This window comes from Globicephala melas, chromosome 4, assembly GCF_963455315.2.
Source record: "Globicephala melas chromosome 4, mGloMel1.2, whole genome shotgun sequence".
In the NCBI taxonomy this organism is placed as follows: Eukaryota; Metazoa; Chordata; class Mammalia; order Artiodactyla; family Delphinidae; genus Globicephala; species Globicephala melas.
Window position 1 is genome coordinate 85,550,554 of NC_083317.1, and position 22,796 is coordinate 85,573,349.

General features: G+C 37.4%; 1 protein-coding gene across 3 annotated transcripts in view; it reads right to left on the reverse strand.

Annotated features, from left to right (window-relative positions):
- SOX2 (SRY-box transcription factor 2) overlaps positions 1-22,796 on the reverse strand; it is a 727,395-nt gene that overhangs the window by 508,132 nt on the left and 196,467 nt on the right. The window lies entirely within an intron of this gene.

The following is a 22,796-nucleotide window of genomic DNA, read 5'->3' on the forward strand; positions in this document are numbered from 1 at the left end:
TGATTAAGAGTTTAAAGCCGTAGTAATAATAATGCTATAACTGAACTTGGGAAAAGATTAGACAAACACAGTGAGAACTTCAAAGAAGAAGTAGAAAATATAGAAAAGAACCAGTCAGAGCTGTAGAACACAATAACTCAAATGAAAAATACACTAGAAGGAATTAACAGCAGATTAGGCGATACACAGAATGCATAAATAATCTGGAAGTTAGAAAAGCGGAAATCACCCAAACAGCAAAAGAAAAACAAATTTTTAAAAATGAGGATAGTTTAAGGCAGCGTTCCCCAACCTTTTTGGCACCAGGGACTGGTTTCCTGGAAGACAATTTTTCCACGGACTGGGGGTGGGGGTGGGGGTGGGGGGTGGGAGGGGGGATGGTTTCGGGATGATTCAAGTACATTACACTTATTGTGCACTTTATTCCTATTATTATTACATTGTAATATATAACGAACTAATTATACAACTCACCATAATACTGACAGAAGGCAGAGCTCAGGCAGTAATGCAAGTGATGGGGAGCAGCTGTAAATACAGATGAAGCTTCACTCACTCACCTGCTGCTCACCTCCTGCTGTGCGGCCTGGTTGTTAACAGGCCACGGACTGGTACCCGTTCGTGGCCCAGGCGTTGTGGATCCCTGGTTTAAGGGACCTCTGGTACAACATCAAGCATACTAACATTCATGTTATAGGGGTCCCAGAAGAAGAAGAGAGATAAAAAGGGGGTAAAAAAATGTATTTGATGAAATTATGGCTGAAAATTTCTCTAACCTGAAGAAGGAAACAGATACCCAGGTTCAGGAAGTACAGAGAGGCCCAAACAGGATGAACCCAAACAGACTCACACCAAGACATATAATAAAAATGACAAAAGCTAAAGAGAATTTTAAAGGCAACTGAGAAAAACAAAGAGTCACATACAAGGGACTCCCCAGAAGGCTATGAAGTGATTTTTCAGCAAAAAGTTTGCAGGCCAGAAGGGAGTGGCATAATATATTTTAAAGTACTGAAAGGAAAAATACCTACAACCTAGGATACTCTACCCAATAAGATTATCATTCAGAACTGAAGTAGAAATAAAGAGCTTCACAGATAAGCGGAAAGAAAAAAAGAAAGAAAAGAAAAGAAAAGAAAAAAAACAATACTAAACTGACCTTACAAGAAATGTTAAGAGTCTTCTTTAAGTGAAAAAGAAAAGGCTGTAGCAAGAAATAAGAAAATATAGGGAGGAAAAATTCCACTGCTAAAGGCAAATATAAAGTAAAGGCAGTGGATCAACCACTTAAATAAGCTAGTATGAAGGCTAAAAGAACAAAAACTGTAAAATCAACTATAAATGCAATAAGCAGTTAAGGGGCATGAAGTTGTTAAATATGACATCAAAAACACAAAACTTGCAAGGGGGGAGTAAAAAATATGTAGATCTTTTAAAATGTGTTTAAACTTAAATGACTATCAGTTTAAAACAAGTAGATATAGTTATAGGTCAGCATATGTAAAATCCATGGTAAACCACAAATGAAAACATACAATAGCAACACAAAAACTGGTGAGAAATAAACACAAACATAACACTAAACAAAACCATCAAACCATAAGGGAAGTGACTAAAAGAAGAACACAGATGAACTACAAAAAAACCAGAAACAAGAAACAAAATGGCACTAAGTACATACCTATCAATAATTACTTTAAATGTCAATGGGCTAAATGCTACAATCAAAAGATACAGGATGGCTGAATGGATTAAAAAAAACAAGACCCATCTATATGCTGCCTACAAGAGACTCACTTCAGAACTAAAGACACACAGAACCTGAAAGTGAGAGGATGGAAAAAGATATTCCATGCAAATGAAAATGTAAAGAAAGCTGGTGTACCAATACTCATATAAGACAAAGTAGACTTTAAAACAAAGTCTACAATAAATGACAAAGAAGAGCATTATATAATGATAAAGTGACCAATCCAAGAAGAGGATATAACCTTCATAAATATATATGCACCTTATATTGGAGCACCTAAATATATAAATAAAATATTAATAGAAATAAAATGAGAAATTGACAGTAATACAATAATAGTCAGGGATTTTAACACCACACTTATGTCAATGAATAGATCATACGGACAAAAAATCAATAAGGGAAACAGTGGCCTTAAATGGCATGTTAGATAAGTTGGATTTAATAGTTATCTACAGAACATTCCATCCAAAAACAGCAGAATGTACATTCTTTTCAAGTGCACGTGGAACATTCTCTAGGAGAGGTCACATGTTAGTTCATGAAACAAGTCTCAGAAAATTTAAGGAGAAAGAAATTATATCAAGCATCATTTCCAACCATTTCCAAGCCAGAAGTCAATTACAGGAAGAAAAACGGAAAAAACACAGACATGTGGAGCCTAAATAACATGTTACTAAAAAACCAATGGATCAATGAAGAAATCAAAGAGGAGATCAGAAAATACTTTTGACAAGTGAAAATAAAAACAATTTTCCAAAATCTATGGGACTCAGCAAAAGTTGTTCTAAGAGGGAAGTTTATAGCAATACAGGCCTACAGCAAGAAACAAGAAAAGCCTCAAATAAACAACCTAACCTACCATCTAAAGGAATTAGAAAAAGAATAACAAAGTCCAAACTCAGCAGGAGGAAGGAAATAATAAAGATCGGAGCAAAAATAAGTAAAATGGAGACCAAAAAAAAAAATTAAAAAAAGTAGTAGAAGCCAATGGCTGCTTTTTTGAAAATACAAACAAAATTGATAAGACTTTAATCAAGCTCATTAAGAAAAAAAGAGAGGCCCAAATAAAATTAGAAATGAAAGAGGAGAAGTTACAAATAATCACAGAGATATAAATAATCATAAGAGAATACTAAAAACAGTTATATGCCAACAAACTGGACAACCAAGAAGAAGTAGATAAACTCCTAGAAACATACAATCTTCCAAGATTGAATCAGAAAAAAAACAGACAATCTGAACATACTAATCACTGGTAGTTAAATTGAATTAGTAATAAAAAAACTCCCAACAAATAAAAGTCTAGGACTGGATGGCTTCACAGAGGAATTCTACGAAACATATAAACAAGAGTTAACACCTATCCTCAAACTATTCCAAAAATTTGGAAAACTCCCAAGTTCATTCTATGAGGCCACCATTACCCTGATACCAAAACCTGACAAAGACACTACAGAAAAAGTAAATTACAGGCCAATATCTCTGATGAATATAGATGCACAAACACTCAACAAAATGTTAGTAAACTGAATTCAATAATATATAGAAAGGATCATACACCATGATCAAGTGGGATTCATTCCATGGATGCAAGGATGTTTCAATATCCACAAATCAATCAGTGTGATACACCACATTAACAAAACAAAGGATAAAAATCATATGATCACCTCATTAGACACAGAAAAACTCAACATTTGAAAAAACATTTGAAAAAACTCAACAACCATTCATGATTTTAAAAAAATCTGTCAACAAAGTTGGTATAGAGGGAACATATCTCAACATAACAAAGGTCACTTATGACAAACCCACAGCTAACATCATTCTCAATGATGAAAAGCTGAAAGCTTTTCCTTTAAGATCAGGAAGAAGACAAGGATGTCCACTCTTCCCATTTCTATTTAACATAATATTAGAAATCCTAGCCACAGCAATCAGACAAGAAAGAGAAATAAAGGCATCCAAATTGGAAGCGAAGAAGTACAACTGTCACTATTTTCAGATGACATAATACTATATACAGAAAACCCTAAAGTCGCCACCAAAAATCTATTAGAACTAATAAATGAATTCAGTAAAGTTGCAGATACAAAATTAATATACAGAAACCTGTTGCTTTTCTATACACTGAAAATGAACTATAAGAAAGAAAATTCAAGAAAACAATCCATTTACAATTACATCAAAAAAGAATAAAATATCTAGGAATAAATCTAAGTAAGGAGGTAAAAGGCCTGTACTTAGGACACTAAGTAAGGAAATTGAAGACAATATAAATAAATAGAAAGATACCCCATTTTTGTAGATTAAAAGAATTAATACTGTTAAAATGTACAGACTACCCAAAGCAATCTACAGATTTAATGCAATCTCTACCAAAATACCTATGACATGTTTCACAGAGCTAGAACAAATATTCCTAAAATTTGTATGGAACCACAAAAGACTGCAAATAGCCAAAGAAATCTTGAAAATAAAGAACAAAGTCAAAGGTATCACACTCTCTGACTTCAGACTATACTACAAAGCTACAGTAATCAAAACGGTATAGTACTGGCACAAAACCAGACATACAGATCAATGGAAAAGAGTGAAGAGTCCAGAAATAAACCCACCCACCTATGGCCAATTAATCTATGACAAAGGAGGCAAGAATATACAATGGGAAAAAGTCTCTTCAATAAGTCGTGTTGGAAAACTGGACAGCTATGTGTAATAGAATGAAATTAGACCATTTCCTCACATCATATAGAAAAAAAAACTCAAAATTGATTAAAGACCTAAATGTAAGCCTCAAAACCACAAAACTCTTAGAAGCAAACATAGGCAGTACACTCTTTGACACTGGTCTTTAGCAATATTTTTTTGGATCTCTCTCTTCAGGCAAGGGAAACGAAAGGAAAAATAAACAAATGGGACCTAATTAATCTTAAAAGCTTTTGCACAGAGAAGGAAACCATCAACAAAATGAAAAGGCAATCTACTGAATGGGAAAAGATATTTTCAAATGATATGTCTGTTAAAGGCTTAATATCCAAAATATATAAAAAACTTATATCACTCAATATCAAAAAAATCAAACAACTCAATTAAAAAATGGGCCGAAGACCTGAACAGGCATTTTTCCAAAGAAGACATGCAGATGACCAACAGGCACATAAAAAGAATCTCAACATCACTAATCATCAGGGAAATCCAAATCAAAACTACAATGAAATATCGCCTCACACCTGTCAGAATGGATATTATCAAAAAGATAACAAATAATAAGTGTTGGCCAGGATGTGGAGAAGAGGAAACCCTCCTGCACTGTTGGTGGGAACATAAATTGGTTCAGCCACTATAGAAACAGTACAGAGGTTCCTCAAAACACTAAAAATAGAGCTATCATATTATCCAGCAATTCCTTTCCTAAGAATATCCAAAGAAAATGAAAACACTAATTCAAAAAGATATATGCACCCCAATGTTCATAGCAGCATTATTTACAATAGCCAAGATATGAAAGCAACCTAAGCGTCTATCAAAAAATAAATGGATAAAAAGAGCCACACTATCTGGGTATGAATCCTGACTTGGCCACCAACCAGCCATAAGACTTGGGAAATCTGTTGTAAATCTCTTGTGCCCATTTCCTAATCTGCAAAATGAAATAATGCTGGCATCTACCATTTAAGCTTGTTAAGAGAATTAAATATAATAAAGCATATAGAGCACGTCTCACATGCCTAGCACAAAAGTGTGCAAAAAATGTGAGCTCTTTTACTCATTCCCCAAGTCTCCTCCTCTAAAAATGACTGCTCCTATTCTCTATGGTACTCTCATTTTCCATGTTTTGTTTTTGTTACTGTGTTTTCTTTTAAATAGTGGTGTTAACGATTTTAAAATTAATATATCCTGCTTGTATCAAACTTGGAAAAAACCCCAAAGAGTATAAAGGAGAAAGATAAAATAATTTAAATATCCCTCCAGCACATTCATTCAAAATGCACATCTTAAGCATCTATGTGCATCAGGCACTGTCATGGGCTCTGACACCTCTAAATCCTGTCTTTTTCCTGTTCCATTTCTCTGTCCTATTCAGTTTGTTTAAAAGGAGGGGGTGTTAACAGTTTTTGAAGTCTACTCAGTTAAGTAACTAAGGCTAATTCTGCTCTTAAGTTAACTTCTTTACCTATTGTTCTAATGTAACTAACAACCTAATATTTATCTTAATATTAAGATTAATCCTAATTATAATACTAAGAGCTGTATTGTTATTTGTGGTACACAAAGTTCTTTCAGTCAATTCACACTATATCTCTGTGTAGAAACATAGGAGAAACATCAACATCTGCAGTTTATTGAAGCTTATAAAGGCTAAGGAGGGTGCCCAAAGGAATTTAAACAATTTGAACCAGATCACAGAGCTAGGGTACAAAGGGCCTGAGACTCACATCCTGGTGAACACAGGGGTCGTACCTTCAACTTTGGAATCTGCACGTCGGTTTTTTGCAGCCATCTGAAACTGGTATGTCTTCTGTCCACTGGACAGCCCCTTCAGCTCCCATTTCCAATCAAGAGAGTGTCCCAGACCTACTCCCAGATCCAAGTTTTCAGATGAGCCATTGAGGTGAACCCTGGGAAGGGCCCATTTAGAATCCTTTACTACAGCCTTAGAGACAGTCCCCAGATAGACATGAAGATGAGAACAGTCATCTGCTGATACTTCTCTTTCAAGGTAGCCATCAGGATTATTTTCCAATATGCAACTTAAAAATTAAACAATATATACTAGCATTTTCTCTCCTTGTACAACAAAGACAAAGTAAACCAAGATTAGCAACAGGTTAAGGAAAAGAGAGACAGGTTTGCTGTTCTGAGCAAACCATCACTTGCTTTTGTGAAAAGTGAAAGCTTTCGATAATTTACCCAGGTATTTCTTTTCCTATATTGAGTTTTAAAAATAGTGGGCCACTAGTCACCATAAACAATGCTTACGATTCTCTAAAACAAAAGAATATGTCTAAGAGGAAGAGAAGGAAAGGAGGGAGAGAGTTTAGTGAATTATTCACCCACTTTTCCTCATTAATAGCAGAATGTTCTCAACCAATTAATAAGCAATTACATTCCCATCGACTGAGATGCCCAAGGGAAGAGTCATCTGATGCATTTATTAAATTAACCCTATATGCTCTGAGCCAATGTCAATTGAAAAGCACAAGGAATAAAAATTTTTAAGAACGTGGAAAATTTTTACAGATTGACTTCCCTGAGCTCCAAATGATATCTAGAGTAAAGGAGAGAGGGTAGAAAGGGTAGGTTATATTCAAAGAAAGATATGAAGCCAAAGGTTGTATTCTGAAAGTAGCCTGGAGTAAGAGCCACCAAATTCCACAAAAATGTGACAGAATTAGTTTGCAATTTCTTCAGGAAATTCCTTTTAACTCCTTTACAGAGTTCTGCAATTTTACCTTGTTGTACCTAGGAATAAGATTGTCAGACTATTTCATACCGATGTATATAGCAATTTTATTCATTAGAGGCTCTGGGTAATTTCGCATCTCAAATACATTTTGTGAGAAGTTCAGGAAATATAGAAAAAAAATTGTTGTTGATTATTAGAGGATCTGGTATCTTATCCCTTCTCCAGACTAACTCCTTTCGTTACTTATCAAACATGTTTAAATGCTTACCACGTATCAGGTACAGTTCTAGATGCTTTAAAAATATTAATTCATTTACTCCTTACAATAACTCTCTGAGGTAGGTGCAGATAGGCACAGAGCGGTTAATTTCCCCAAAGCTGTAATAGTGTAATTGGTATTCAAACCCAGGCCATTTGGTTCCAGCATCTGGGTCCCTAACCACTACTCTATGCTCTCTCTACATGAATGAATGAATGAGTAAAAAATAAAGACATGCATGAATGCCTTACCTGGAGATTTACTCTGTCATTTATCCCCTTCCTCTCTACCAGCATTTTGCATTTTGTCCACAAACACTGAGGTGTTTTCTTTCAGAAGAGAACACTTCAAGCTGTCATTTTCTTGTCCCATTTCTTGAAGGGAAGCCCACACTTGCCACTTCCACTTCTCTACCAGCAATTTATTCCATAACTTCATGCAATCTGGTTCCCTGCCCCTCTCCCACTTCTCTACTGACACTGCTTTCTTGAAGGACTGAACTGCCTTATTCAATGGCCTGTTTCTCATGCTCATCCATCTCTGCTTCCCAGCTCCTTTCTAGACCCTTTTCTCTCGTTTCCTGTTATCCTCGTCCTCCATTTTCCATTTGCATGTATTGCTCTGCTTCTTTGCTGGTTGACATGTCTCGAGATCTAGCCTTAGTATGACTCTTATTCTCTTTCTCTCTCTCTCTCCCCACACATTACTTTTTAAACATTCTCACATCCTCCAGTGTCTTCTACTTTTTACACTAATTTCTGGAATCTGGCCACAGAGCCTAACTTGTCAGCACCCAGAAAGTAGTGGGTCCAATCTCTTTGGAGATAAAGTCACAGTGACCAACCTCACAAGATTAATGATGAACTATGCATTTATAATGAAAAGTAGATTGTCAAAGGGTCATCAATTCAGAGCATTACACAGGGAGCTAAATTATGAACAATATACCAGTTTGTTCATTTAGAACAAGTAGTATTACAAGAAAAGAATGACCACTGGAGTTCTCTAGTAAGTGCATTTTCCCCACAAGGACATTCCAGGTGGGAAGCTAAATTATAATCAGAAGACCACTAGGTCAGCATGGAATAAGAATAGGGGGAAATAATTACACGATTCAAATATTTAACAGCATCAGGCTGATAGTCACAGGTGTATCTAGCTCTACAATAGGGCATGAGCTGCCAATGGGACCCAGCAAGTAGAGTAATTGTTAAAGACACCGTCTCCCCTCAATGAATAAATGAATGAATGAATGTGGAACAACAGTCTTGAGATCATTTCTACTTTACCATTACATTAGAGTTATTTGTTGAAATATTGACCCCTTTGCAAGATCTGAGTTGCAAGATGTCATGGGCCACATGTGCTCATCACTATTGTCTTTACCATCAAGCACAGTGCCTGGCACTTAGTAGACAGAAGGCAATAAATGTTTATTAAAATTAAAGTCATCTAGACATTTATAAAGATAAATAAAATACCTTCCAAAGTTGGCTTTAAATGTGAGTTAGCCAGAATGTCCTATTGTGTGTTTTTTCTTGCTTTTCAACGTTTATTAAGTCAAATAAATAGAATGCCTTGATTTCAAATGTTTACATTTGGTTCATATATTTGAAAACTGTGAAATAGTAGACCACACAGTTTTCATTTTGTCCATCTTATTTCTATAAACTTCAACTACTTATTTCTCCTACCCAGTGACTAAACCCCAATTCCACCCCCACCCCTTTATCTTTGATGTTTCTCATTCTCCATAGGTGGAGGATGTGTCAGCAAAGAGAGGAAAGAACCGATTCTGTGTGCCTATATGGGCTAACCCGGGGCACTCATGGGGTTAAAAGTGCTGCAGTAATATTAAGCACATGTTTCAAGTCAGCAGGGTGCCAGCCTGAGATGTCCTCAAAGCCTAATTTGATAGATATTATGCCATACACTGCTGCAAGTAGTAATGAAGAAAGTAAAAATTTTATGGATGAGCAAAATAGGAGCTCTTATGGATGGAGTGTTTTTAAATCAGGTGTATAATTTACCCAGTATCAGACCACATGTAGGGTGCATTACTCAATTGAACTTACAAGCAGATAGGAAAGCAGTTCCTTTTAATAAGCACTTCTTCAACTTATTGGCTCTACAATTACTTGCACCAAATTACCAGCAGCTGCTGCCTGTTTGGTATTTTATCCTAGACAAGGAGTTACATTAGTTTCTAATCAACAAGCCATTCAAGGACTCTTTATAATTTTTAGCTTAATTCCACTTTTATTTGGAATTTATTAATTGAAATATCCAATATTTCCATGACAGTATTTTGCTTAGCTTCTCTTAACAGGAAACCTATTCAACTGCTGAGGTGACGGGAAAAGGGAGGGAAGATACCCACCAAACTTATTTCTGATATTTGCAACATCATACAAACTCTACTAGATTCATGTTGCCTTATAGTCTGAATTTTGACATTTCAATTGCTTTTGTAAAAATACTGATACCGTATTTAAACTTTTTTTACATTTGCAGTCAATAAATTGTTTTGTCTCTAAATAGCATAGCCCCATGCACAGACGTTCACTGCAAGTTTAAATATTAACCAATTCAGTTTAATACAGGCCTTCTCAAGTTTGGCACTTTTGACATTTTGGGCTTGCTAACTCTTTTTGGGGGGAATGTCCTGAATATTGCAGGATGTTCAGGCAAGATCCCTGGCCTCTACCCACTAGATGCCAGTGGCACCTCCGCACCTCCAACCCCTTGTTGTAACAACCAAGAATGCCTGCACATGTCACATCACCCCAGATGATTTAACAGATGTGAAGGAATTAAAGGAAAAAGCGTTTCAGAAACAGTTGTAAGAGGAAAGTATGTTTTCAATTCATATGTTAAACACTTTTCAAAGTATTCATATAAAGATTGCGTTTGTGTGTGTGCTAGCCCATATATGCTTGCTTTATGAGGAACTATGAAATGAATTCATGAAAGAATTTAACTACACAAAATGCAATTATTTAAATATTACTCTATTTTCAAGCTGCTTTCAGATCCAAAGGCAAAAGGAAACCGAAAACAACAACAGCTGCTAATAGCTAAATAAAGTAAATATCTGAATAGCTCTAACTGCAGAAAGACAGACCTGTGGTCTAATTTTAGACAAGTGTGGTTTTATTGTTATGCCAGTAGAGCCAAGAAATCTAATTTGAGACGAAATTCATTTTTTGAAATTATATTATACATTATTGCCAACTTTAAATTACAAATCAGAAAAATATGAACATAAAATGCTAATGACCAATGATAAATCATAAAAATGGCAAATACAGTTCAAGATTTTTCTTATAGGGCTTTCAAATCCACAGTTGTCTTTTTAAAGACCAGAATCAAAATAGGTAATGTCAAGAACAACTAGAGTACCATATACACACTGAAAAACAGCAAAAGTGAAGGAAAGTTAAATTGCCATCCCAAAGTCTCCTTCACTGAGAACTTACCATCTACCATCTTCCATCTAGTCCTATGTCAAAAGATCCAAATAACATCCATTGGAAGATGGTTCCTTCTTAGCGTAATATAGAACCCTATGGCGCAAAACTTGAAAGGTCATTTATACCTACCAGGGCCCTTCCCCAAGTTTACCCTAATTAGATACCCTCCATAACAAGCTTCTCAAACTTTAATGTATATATGGATCACCTGGACATCTTGTCAAACTGTGGATTCTTATTGAGTAGGTCTGGGGCCTTAGACAGACTTTCTAACAAGCTTCCAGATGATGCCAATCCATGGACCACACTTTGAAGAGCAAGGATTTGTTTACAACAGCCCCACCAGTTGATCATCAAGCCTGATCTTGAACTTAGGAGGCCAATAAAAGAGAAAATCCTAACTCCAAAAAAGAATACAATGTTCGTGTACCTAGTGAAATCTTAATTTTCAGGTTCTTTCTGGAAACAGTGCCTCAACCATGGGAAACTTTAGCGGTCAGTTTAAAAAATTTTTACACTATTAAGCAAAATTACTGAAAAATGATTGCTAAATCTCAACCTACTGAAGTCAATAAAAAATGGATTCCTTCTTACTAATAGTCTACAAAGTTCAAAAATAATTGGATCTTCATACAAACCATGGCTTCTGTGATAGCCTAAGGACATATTCCCTTCTTACCACTGTGTCTACATGACTCCACTTAAATACTGAAAAAGAGAGAACCATCATGTCTGTAGCACAGACTCTGCAGCTGTTGCCCAGCCCCTTAAAAAAAACTGTAAGATTTTTCACACAGCTCTGGTATATTTTGACCATGCCGACAGAAACATGTCGTAAGTCTGTTATTTTATAAAGAAATAAGGAGAATGACATTAAGTTAGTGGATTCACTACTTTTCCCTGAGACAAGAAACATATCCTCCCATTACCTGAAAAATTCAAAGAACTTTCAGTTCCCAGAAGATTCAGATGCATGACCTTAAAGCCAGACTTATAAAAGCACCATTAATTCACGATTATAGTTTGCAGATAATCCAAATCCTCCATTTTACATCAGTGGTTTTGCTTCATCCTATTTTATGGCTATCCAGTCCTCTACCCAGCAAAGAAAAATGAAACTCAATAGTTTTAAACAATGAGTTATTTTTTTCTTGTTCCTTTTTTAATGGAAGTAGAGTTGATTTACAATGTTGTGTCAATCTCTGCTGCACAGCCAAGTGACTCAGTTATCCATTATGGCTTATCCCAGGAGACTGGATATAAAACCAAGAACTAATATGTGATCCTGATGTCACTGAATGATTTTGTGGTCACCTTAAATATTCAGAATATTAACAACAGGCAGTGCTTGGGCTTCAAGCAATCGAAGAGAATCCTCAACCAATCAGAATGGACACCATGCATAAGCCATGAGCACGGCCACACAGGTGCACGCTAGCCAGACTGGCCTGCCTTTGAACAACAGAAAGACAGAAATCCCCATGGACGGTGTAGTGCCATAGGGCAGTTTTATCATGGGTAGACTTAGACCAGGAAAGACTTGTACTCAGAATAGGGATAAATGTGCAGTTTCCTCCAGAGTGAAGTTCCTTGGGAAACAACATTGATGTCAATCATATTTAACACATTTATAAATGTTCAAGAAGCCCAAATTTATTCAATGTGAAAACTCCAAATTTGTAGCTAAGAAAAAGGGTAAAATATAGGTATGAAAATCAAACCAATTTGTACAAGTGGATAGAAAAGTAATAAATAGTCTTCAACTTAGTAAGTATAAGGTAATATATTTTATGATACATGACATAGGTATAAAATGAACAGCCCTGAACTATCAGCTTCAGGCAGAGAAAGTACATGCCTAGGAGTCACTGTTAGTTCCCCAAGGAAACTGACTGAATCGTCTATTGGGGTTGAAAAGTGAAGAAAACATAAATGTATAAAGAAGAATATTAGACACTTACATGTGGAATCTAAGAAACAAAGCAAGCAAACAAAACAAAAGAAGACTCATAGATATGGAGAACAATTAGTCAATGCCAGAGGTTGGGGAGTGGGGTGGGGGCAAAATAGGTAAAGGGGATTAAAAGGTGCAAACCTCCAGTTATATAATAAGTTGTGAGCAAAAAAGGAGAAGAAATGGGGGGGGAGGTGAGGGGGAGGAAAAGAAGGGGAAGAAGAGGAAGAAGGAAGGGGGAAGAGGAGGAGGGGAGAGGGGAAAAGGGAAGAAGGAGGGGAAGAGAGGAAGGGGAAAGGGGAAGAGGAAGAAGAAGAAGAGTAGAAATCCAACTGAAATTAGCATTCTATATAACCTCAGTGCTTACACTTTTGAATGCCACAAGAGATTATGGTTGTCGCAAATCAAAAATGTTAACAAAGAAGCCAGAGAAGGCATAAGCAAGAGAGGAAATAGCAACTAACATGTTAGGGTGTTGCTATTTGAGTCATATTGAAACATTGGCCTCTTCATCCTGGAAAGGCAACTGCTTAATAGGGAACTTGATTAAAATGTATACAATTAAAAATGATCTGGGTAACGTGGTCACAGGCTTGTTCCCCAGTAGAATGGTGCAACATCCTTTGAAACTTTAGTAAAATAAGTTTAGGACACTAAAAGGAAGAAGTGGTTAGCAAATTTATGGAACTCAATTTCACCAGTATCATCTCCCCCAACTTCCCTCCCACAAGAGTTAACACAGGAAGGAAATAAAGACTTCAGGTAGGAGTTCATTCCTCTATTCAGTACCAAGCACCAGGCTAAAAGCTGAGACAATGATGACGAGTAAAACATACATGGTTCCTGCTCTGTTGAGAGTCAACTGGCTTAGTTGACCGAATGGAGTGACAGATAAATACCCTAAAAATCACACCAATAATGTAAAATTATAACTGAAATTAAGACTCTGAAGAAGAGGCACATGGTCCTATCACAGTGTCTAGCAGTGGGCTTTGACCTAACTAGAAGAAGGTGACTGTTTGGAAGTGTGCTGATATCTTAGAGATGGGTATAATTTGAACTAGCTGGTTAAAAAGCAATAAATGGCTACTAAATAAAGCCATCCTATTCTTTAATGTTCAGGGTACACTAAAGCATCCCATTTAACCAATATTATGCCCACTTCAGTGGAAGGTACGTGAAGGACAGACTACTGGAATTTCCAATGACAACAGACACTGGAAGAATGACACAGAAGTCTGATGCCAAAGAAAAATTCTTCAGCTATAAATAATATAGAATTAATTGGCATCTCTTAAATGGAGGTACCTAGTGAAAATATCACTTTGAATGATGCGCACTGCCTCCCAGGATATAGCTAGCCCATTTGAAAGGTGAGAAATCTATACCAAGAGTGGTTATATAAGTTGCCCCACATTATAAAGCATAGAATCAGCTGACTTCTTCCAAAATTCACTGAAAAGGGAAATTAATAAAAAATTTATATGGCCATCGTTGCACTCTCTAGTTTGATTTATATCATAATTAGTTCTGAAATACCTACTTGCTACCAGAGTATGAAGTTGTGGTAGATCATGTTTTTCATTTGTGCATCCGTAGCAGAAAGCATGGGGCCATGCTCATAGCAGGCAATCAATAGATGTTTGTTGACTTGAAAGACAACAGTTAAGGCTTTAATTTATAACACCAGTCACTGACTAACAATCATTATCTACTTCATTTGTGTTGGTGAACACTGACATTTAAGAATGTTCTGTTGATACATATACCAGGAACCTCCCAAACAGGAACACAGCCCTGCTCTCAAGCTTGACAGGGCTGTCTTTAACATCTGACGCTCTCAATCCCAGAAAATCCTCCTTCTTGCCAAACATAGTCATTATGTCCAAATGCACATTTTGAGGCACTAAAATGTTGACTTTGAAGTTCAACAAAAGCCATTTTACTTCCTTTATTTCTATTTTCTCTTTAAAGACACCATTCTGCAGTTAGCAAAATTCTACTCAGATTGGTAACTGCTCTCCTGATCTCCAGTCTTGTACATCCCTATCCTATACTACTCCATGAGAGGGTGGGAAACTGCTGTGAGAATTTCTTCCTGAAAGCTAGGGCTTTCGATATTTACACTGTATTACATAAAATATATTTTTATGAATGTGAGATCTAGTATACGTACACAGTAGAAATTCTCTTAAATAACCTTCCCTTATTCATTTTACCAGCATAACTAATGCTTTTCAGTCCCATATACTGTAGTTGATACCTAAGACATACTTAACGGTCACAGCTAGTAAATCACTCCCTAGAAAATCCAAACGCAACTGCATCTTCAGTTGCATTGTAGGCTTACCAAGCATTGGCTAAATTTGTTTCCAAACCTCTTCATTTCAGTTGTACTTGCTATTGCGAGTCTGTAATTTTAATTAGTATTAATGTATACCTGATGAAATATGAGTGAGAAAACAAAAAGATGTGGTCTAAAAAATACAATGAATGCTTTGTAATAAGAGCAAGTAACTGAAAAGTAATTTTTGTTGAATTGGTTGTGGGAGACATAACTGCGAAAGACTGGAGAAAGTTATAAAAGTCTGGAAGTTTTTGCCTTGAGATTTCTTCAGACGTGAATTTAAGTTTTAGCTTCAGTGTACACAGATCAAAACTAGAAATATTATACAATATATTATGGATGTGGTTTATGTAAAAGAAACAAGAGAGAACTTTAATCAATGGATCCATATTCAAAGAAAATACATGAACCTACATTAAAAAACTGGTGAATGAATATCTTGTACATGTTCTCAGTTAAATAAAAGATTTCAGTTATGTAAGTACCATTTTTAATGAATCTGTTCTTTCACGGACTTTTTCAATTAATCAACTACCTAAAGATCCCATTCACAAGAAATCAAAGCTACTGTATTTTGGTTCTGAATATGTTGATTTTACCTTCTTCCATGAAAAATTCAAACCAATAAAAAGACCATTTTTTCTTTTATTTTTCAGAAATTTCTCTTTCACAGCATCACTCCATTTATTTGGGTCAGAGTTTTGCAAACTGCCACCCACCTTGTTGCTCAGACCAAAACCTACGAGTTGTCCTTAATCCACTGCTTTTCCTCATCACTTATATCTAATCCATCAACAAATATTGTTAATTCTGCTTCTAAAATATATTATAAATCATTTCACATCTCTTCACTGGATTATAAAAGGCAAGGTAGAGAAAGGTTCAAAATGAAGAGGTAGATGGGATTGGTCATGAATGGCCTTGTAGGTCATGGTAAGTAGTTTGAATTTTGTTCCAAATATGATGAGAAACTATTAGATTATCCTAACTGTCACGTGACGAAATAATTATGAGAGGGTCCAGAAATGGGAACATGGGAAAAATAGTGGGCTACACGAAATTAATCCACAATGGTGGCTTTCATGGGGTAGTAAATTTAGTAAAAATTAATTACACTTGGCATATATTCTAAAGATTGAGTCAACAGAACCTACTGAATGTGGGGAGTATAAATGAAAGAGAAATGGAAATGCATGCAGCCTAGGTGTTTTAACCCTACATCTGGTTGAAAAGAGGGGCCATTTAATGAGAATGAAGAGAGGGTAGAAGAACAAGTTTGGTGGTATAGGTGGAGAAGCAAGGGTAAGGACATGTAGAATCAAGAACTCTGTTGCTAAATTGAGTTATTAAATAAGCAATTCGGTTTTTTTCGGAAGGAGCTTCAAGATGGCGGAAGAGTAAGATGCAGAGATCACCTTCCTCCTCACAAATACATCAGAAATCCATCTACATGTGGAACAACTCCTACAGAACACCTTCTGAACGCTGGCAGAAGACCTCAGACCTCCCATAAGGCAAGAAACTCCCCACGTACCTGGGTAGGGCAAAAGAAAAAAGAATAAACAGAGACAAAAGGATAGGGACGGGACCTGCACCAGTGGGAGGGAGCCGTGGAGGAGGAAAGGATTCCACACACTAGAAGCCCCTTCGTGGGCGGAGACTGCGGGTGGCAGAGGGGGGAAGCTTCATAGCCGCAGAGGAGAGCGCAGCAACAGGGGTGCAGAGGGCAAAGCAGAGAGATTCCCGCACAGAGGATCAGAGCCAACCGGCACTCACCAACCAGCCCAAGAGGCTTGTCTGCTCACCCGCCGGGGCGGGCGGGGGCTGGGAGCTGAGGCTCGGGCTTCGGGTAGGATCCCAGGGAGAGGACTGGGGTTGGCGGCGTGAACACAGCCTGAAGGGGTTAGTGCGCCACGGCTAGCCGTGAGGGAGTCCGGGAAAAGGTCTAGAGCTGCCAAAGAGTCAAGAGACTTCTTGCCTCTTTCTTTCCTGGTGCGCAAGGAAAGGGGATTCAGAGCGCCGCTTAAAGGAGCTCCAGAGACTGGCGCGAGCCGCGGCTATCAGTGTGGAGCCCAGAAGCGGGCATGAGACGCTCAGGCTGCTGCTGCCGCCGCCACCAAGAAGCCTGTGTGCGAGCACAGGTCACTATCCACACCTCCCCTCCTGGGAGCCTATGCAGCCCGCCACTGCCAGGGTCCCGTGATCCAGGGACAACTTCCCCGGGAGAACGCACAGCGCGCCTCAGGCTGGTGCAACGTCACACTGGCCTCTGCCGCCGCAGGCTCACCCCGCATCCATACCCCTCGCTCCCCCAGGCCTGAGTGAACCTGAGCCCCCGAATCAAATGCTCCTTTAACCCCGGCCTGTCTGAGCGAAGAACAGACGCCCTCCGGCGACCTACACGCAGAGGCGGGGCCAAATCCAAAGCTGAACCCTGGGAGCTGTGCAAACAAAGAAGAGAAAGGGAAATTTCTCCCAGCAGCCTCAGGAACAGTGGATTAAATCTCCACAATCAGCTTGATGTACCCTGCATCTGTGGAATACCTGAATAGACAATGAATCATCCCAAATTGAGAAGGTGGACTTCGGGAGCAACTATATATATATATTCCCTTTTTCTCTTTTTGTGAGTGTTTGAGTATGCTTCTGTGTGTGATTTTGTCTGTATACCATTGCTTTTACCATTTGTCTTGGGTTCTGTCTGGCCTTTTTCTTTTTTTTTACTTAAATTTTTTTTCTTAAGTACGTTTTATTTATTTTAATAACTTTATTTTATTTTATCTTCTTTCTTTCTTTCTTTCTTCCTTTCTTTTTCTTTCTTTCTCTTTTTTCTCCCTTTTATTCTGAGCCTTGTGGAGGACAGGCTCTTGGTGCTCCAGCAAGGCATCAGGGCTGTGCCACTGAGGTGGGAGAGCCAAGTTCAGGACACTGGTGCACAAGAGACCTCCCATCTCCACATAATATCAAACAGCGAAAATCTCCCAGAGATCTCCATCTCAACGCCAAGACCCAGCTCCACTCAATGACCAGCAAGCTACAGTGCTGGACACCCTATTGCAAACAACTAGCAAGACAGGAACACGACCCCATCCATTAGCAGAGAGGCTGTCTAAAAGCATAATAAGGCCACAAACACCCCAAAACACACCACCAGACATGGACCTGCCCACCAGAAAGACAAGATCCAGCCTCATCCGCCAGAACACAGGCACTAGTCCCCTCCACCAGGAAGCCTACACAACCCACTGAACCAACCTTAGCCACTGGAGACAGACACCAAAAACAACGGGAACTATGAACCTGAAGCCTGCAAAAACGAGACCCCAAACACAGTAAGATAAGCAAAATGAGAAGACAGAAAAACATACAGCAGATGAAGGAGCAAGATAAAAACCCACCAGACCTAACAAATGAAGAAGAAATAGGCAGTCTACCTGAAAAATAATTCAGAGTAATGATAGTAGAGATGACCCAAAATCTTGAAAATGGAATAGAGAAAATACAAGAAACGTTTAACAAGGACCTAGAAGAACTAAAGGGCAAACAAACAGTGATGAACAACACAACAAATGCAATTAAAAATTCTCTAGAAGGGATCAATAGTAGAATAACTGAGGCAGAAAAACGGATAAGTGACCTGGAAGATAAAATAGTGGAAATAACTACTGTAGAGCAGAATAAAGAAAAAAGAATGAAAAGAATTGAGGACAGACTCAGAGACCTCTGGAACAATGTTAAACGCACCAACATTCGAATTATAGGAGTCCCAGAAGAAGAAGACAAAAAAAAAAGGGACTGAGAAAATATTTGAAGAGATTATAGTTGAAAACTTCCCTAATATAAGAAAGGAAATAGTTATTCAAGTCCAGGAAGCACAGAGAGTCCCATACAGGAAAAATCCAAGGAGAAAGACGCCAAGACACATATTAATCAAACTATCAAAAATTAAATACAAAGAACACGTATTAAAAGCAGCAAGGGAAAAACAACAAATAATACATAAGGGAATCCCCATAAGGTTAACAGCTGAACTTTCAACAGAAACTCTGCAAGACAGAACGGAGTGGCAGGACACATATAAAGTGATGAAGGAGAAAAACCTACAATCAAGATTATTCTACCCAGCAAGGATCTCATTCAGATTTGACAGAGAAATTAAAACATTTACTGACAAGCAAAAGCTAAGAGAATTCAGCACCACCAAACCAGCTTTACAACAAATGCTAAAGGTACTTCTCCAGGCAGAAAACACAAGAGAAGAAAAACACCTACAATAATAAACCCAAAACAATTAAGAAACTGGTAATAAGAACATACATATCGATAATTACCTTAAATGTAAAAGGATTAAATGCTCCAACCAAAAGACATCGATTGGCTGAATGGATACAAAAACAAGACCCATATATATGCTGTCAACAAGAGACCCACTTCAGACCTAGGGACACATACAGATTGAAAGTGAAAGGATGGAAAAAATATTCCATGGAAATCAAAAGAAAGCTGGAGTAGCAATTCTCATATCAGACAAAAAAGACTTTAAAACAAAGACTATTATAAGAGACAAAGAAGGACACTACATAATGATCAAGGGATCAATCCAAGAAGAAGGTATAACAATTGTAAATATTTATGCATCCAACATAGCAGCACCTCAATACATAAGGCAAATACTAACAGCCATAAAAGGGGAAATCGACAGTAAACATACAATCATAGTAGGGGACTTTAACACCCCACTTTCACCAATGGACAGATCATCCAAAATGAAAATAAATAAGGAAGTACAAGCTTTAAATGATACATTAAACAAGATGGACTTAATTGATATTTTTAGAACATTCCATCCAAAAACAACAGAACACACTTTCTTCTCAAGTGCTCATGGAACATTCTCCAGGATAGATCATATTCTGGGTCACAAATCAAGCCTTGGTAAATTAAAGAAAATTGAAATCGTATCAAGTATCTTTTCTGACCACAATGCTATGAGACTAGATATCAATTACAGGAAAAAATCTGTAAGAAATACAAACACATGTAGGCTAAACAACACACTACTTAATAACCAAGAGATCACTGAAGAAATCAAAGAGGAAATGAAAACGTACCTAGAAACAAATGACCGTAAAAACATGACAACCCAAAACCTATGGGATGCAGCAAAAGCAGTTCTAAGAGGGAAGTTTATAGCAATACAATCCTATCTTAAGAAACAAGAAACATCTCAAATAAACAACCTAACATTACACCTAAAGCAATTAGAGAAAGAAGAACAAAAAAACCCCAAAGTTAGCAGAAGGAAAGAAATCATAAGGATCAGATCAGAAATAAATGAAAAAGAAATGAAGGAAACAATAGCAAAGATCAATAAAACTAAAAGCTGGTTCTTTGAGAAGATAAACAAAATTGATAAACCATTAACCAGACTCATCAAGAAAAAAAAGGGAGAAGACTCAAATCAATAGAATTAGAAGTGAAAAAGGAGAAGTAACAAATGACACTGCAGAAATACAAAGGATCATGAGAGATTACTACAAGCAACTATATGCCAATAAAATGGACAACCTGAAAGAAATGGACAAATTCTTAGAAATTCACAACCTTCCGAGACTGAATCAGGAATAGAAAATATGAACAGACCAATCACAAGCACTGAAATTGAAACTGTGATTAAAAATCTTCCAACAGGGCTTCCCTGGTGGCGCAGTGGTTGAGGGTCCGCCTGCCGATGCAGGGGACGCGGGTTCGTGCCCTGGTCCAGGAAGATCCCACATGCCGCGGAGCGGCTGGGCCCGTGAGCCATGGCCGCTGAGCCTGCGCGTCCGGAGCCTGTGCTCCACAATGGGAGAGGCCACACAGTGAGAGGCCCGCGTACCGTAAAAAAAAAAAAAAAAAATCTTCCACCAAACAAAAGCCCAGGACCAGATGGCTTCACAGATGAATTCTATCAAACATTTAGAGAAGAGCTAACACCTATCCTTCTCAAACTCTTCCAAAATACAGGAGAGGGAGGAACACTCCCAAACTCATTTAACGAGGCCACCATCACTCTGATACCAAAACCAGACAAAGATGTTCACAAAGAAAGAAAACTACAGGCTAATATCACTGATGAACATAGATGCAAAAATCCTCAAGAAAATACTAGCAAACAGAATCCAACAGCACATTAGAAGGATCATACACTATGATCAAGTGGGGTTTATCCCAGGAATGCAAGGATTCTTCAGTATACGCAAATCAATCAACATGATACACCATATTAACAAATTGAAGGAGAAAATCCATATGATCATCTCAATAGATGCAGAGAAAGCTTTCCACAAAATTCAACACCCATTTATGATAAAAAACCTGCCAGAAAGTAGGCATAGAGGGAAATTTCCTCAACATAATAATGTCCATATAAGACAAACCCACAGCCAACATCGTCCTCAATGGTGAAAAACTGAAACCATTTCCATTAAGATCAAGAACAAGACAAAGTTGCCCACTCTCACCACTATTATTCAACATAGTTTTGGAAGTTTTAGCCACAGCAATCAGAGAAGAAAAAAATAAAAGGAATCCAGATTGGAAAAGAAGAAGTAAAACTGTTCACTGTTTGCAGGTGACATGATACTATACATAGAGAATCCTCAAGATGCTACCAGAAAACTAATAGGGCTAATCAATGAATTTGGTAAAGTAGCAGGATACAAAATTAATGCACAGAAATCTCTTGCATACCTATACACTAATGATGAAAAATCTGAAAGTGAAATTAAGAAAACGCTCCCATTTACCACTGCAACAAAGAGAATAAAGTATCTAGGAATAAACCTACCTAAGGAGACAAAAGACCTGTATGCAGAAAATTATAAGACACTGATAAAATAAAGATGACATAAACAGATGGAGAGATATATCATGTTCTTGTATTGGAAGGATCAACATTGTGAAAATGGCTCTACTACCCAAAGCAATCTACAGATTCAATGTAATCCCTATCAAACTACCACTGGCATTTTTCACAGAACTAGAACAAAAAATTTCACAATTTGTATGGAAACACAAAAGACCCCAAATAGCCAAAGCAATTTTGACAAAGAAAAACAGAGCTGGAGGAATCGGGCTCCCTGACTTCAGACTATACTACAAAGCTACAGTAATCAAGACAGTATGGTACTGCCACAAAACCAGAAAGATAGATCAATGGAACAGGATAGAAAGCCCAGAGATAAACCCACACACATATGGTCACCTTATCTTTGATAAAGGGGGCAAGAATATACAGTGGAGAAAAGACAGCCTCTTCAATAAGTGGTGCTGGGAAAACTGGACAGCTACATGTAAAGGAATAAAATTAGAACACTCCCTCACCCCATACACAAAAATAAACCTGAAATGGATTAAATACCTAAATGTAAGGCCAGACACCATCAAACTCTTAAGAGTAAAAAATAAGCAGAACACTCTATGACATAAATCAGAGCAAGATCCTTTTTGACCCACCTCTTAGAGAAATGGAAATAAAAACAAAAATAAACAAATGGGACCTAATGAAACGTCAAAGCTTTTGCACAGCAAAGGAAACCATAAACAAGAGCAAAAGAAA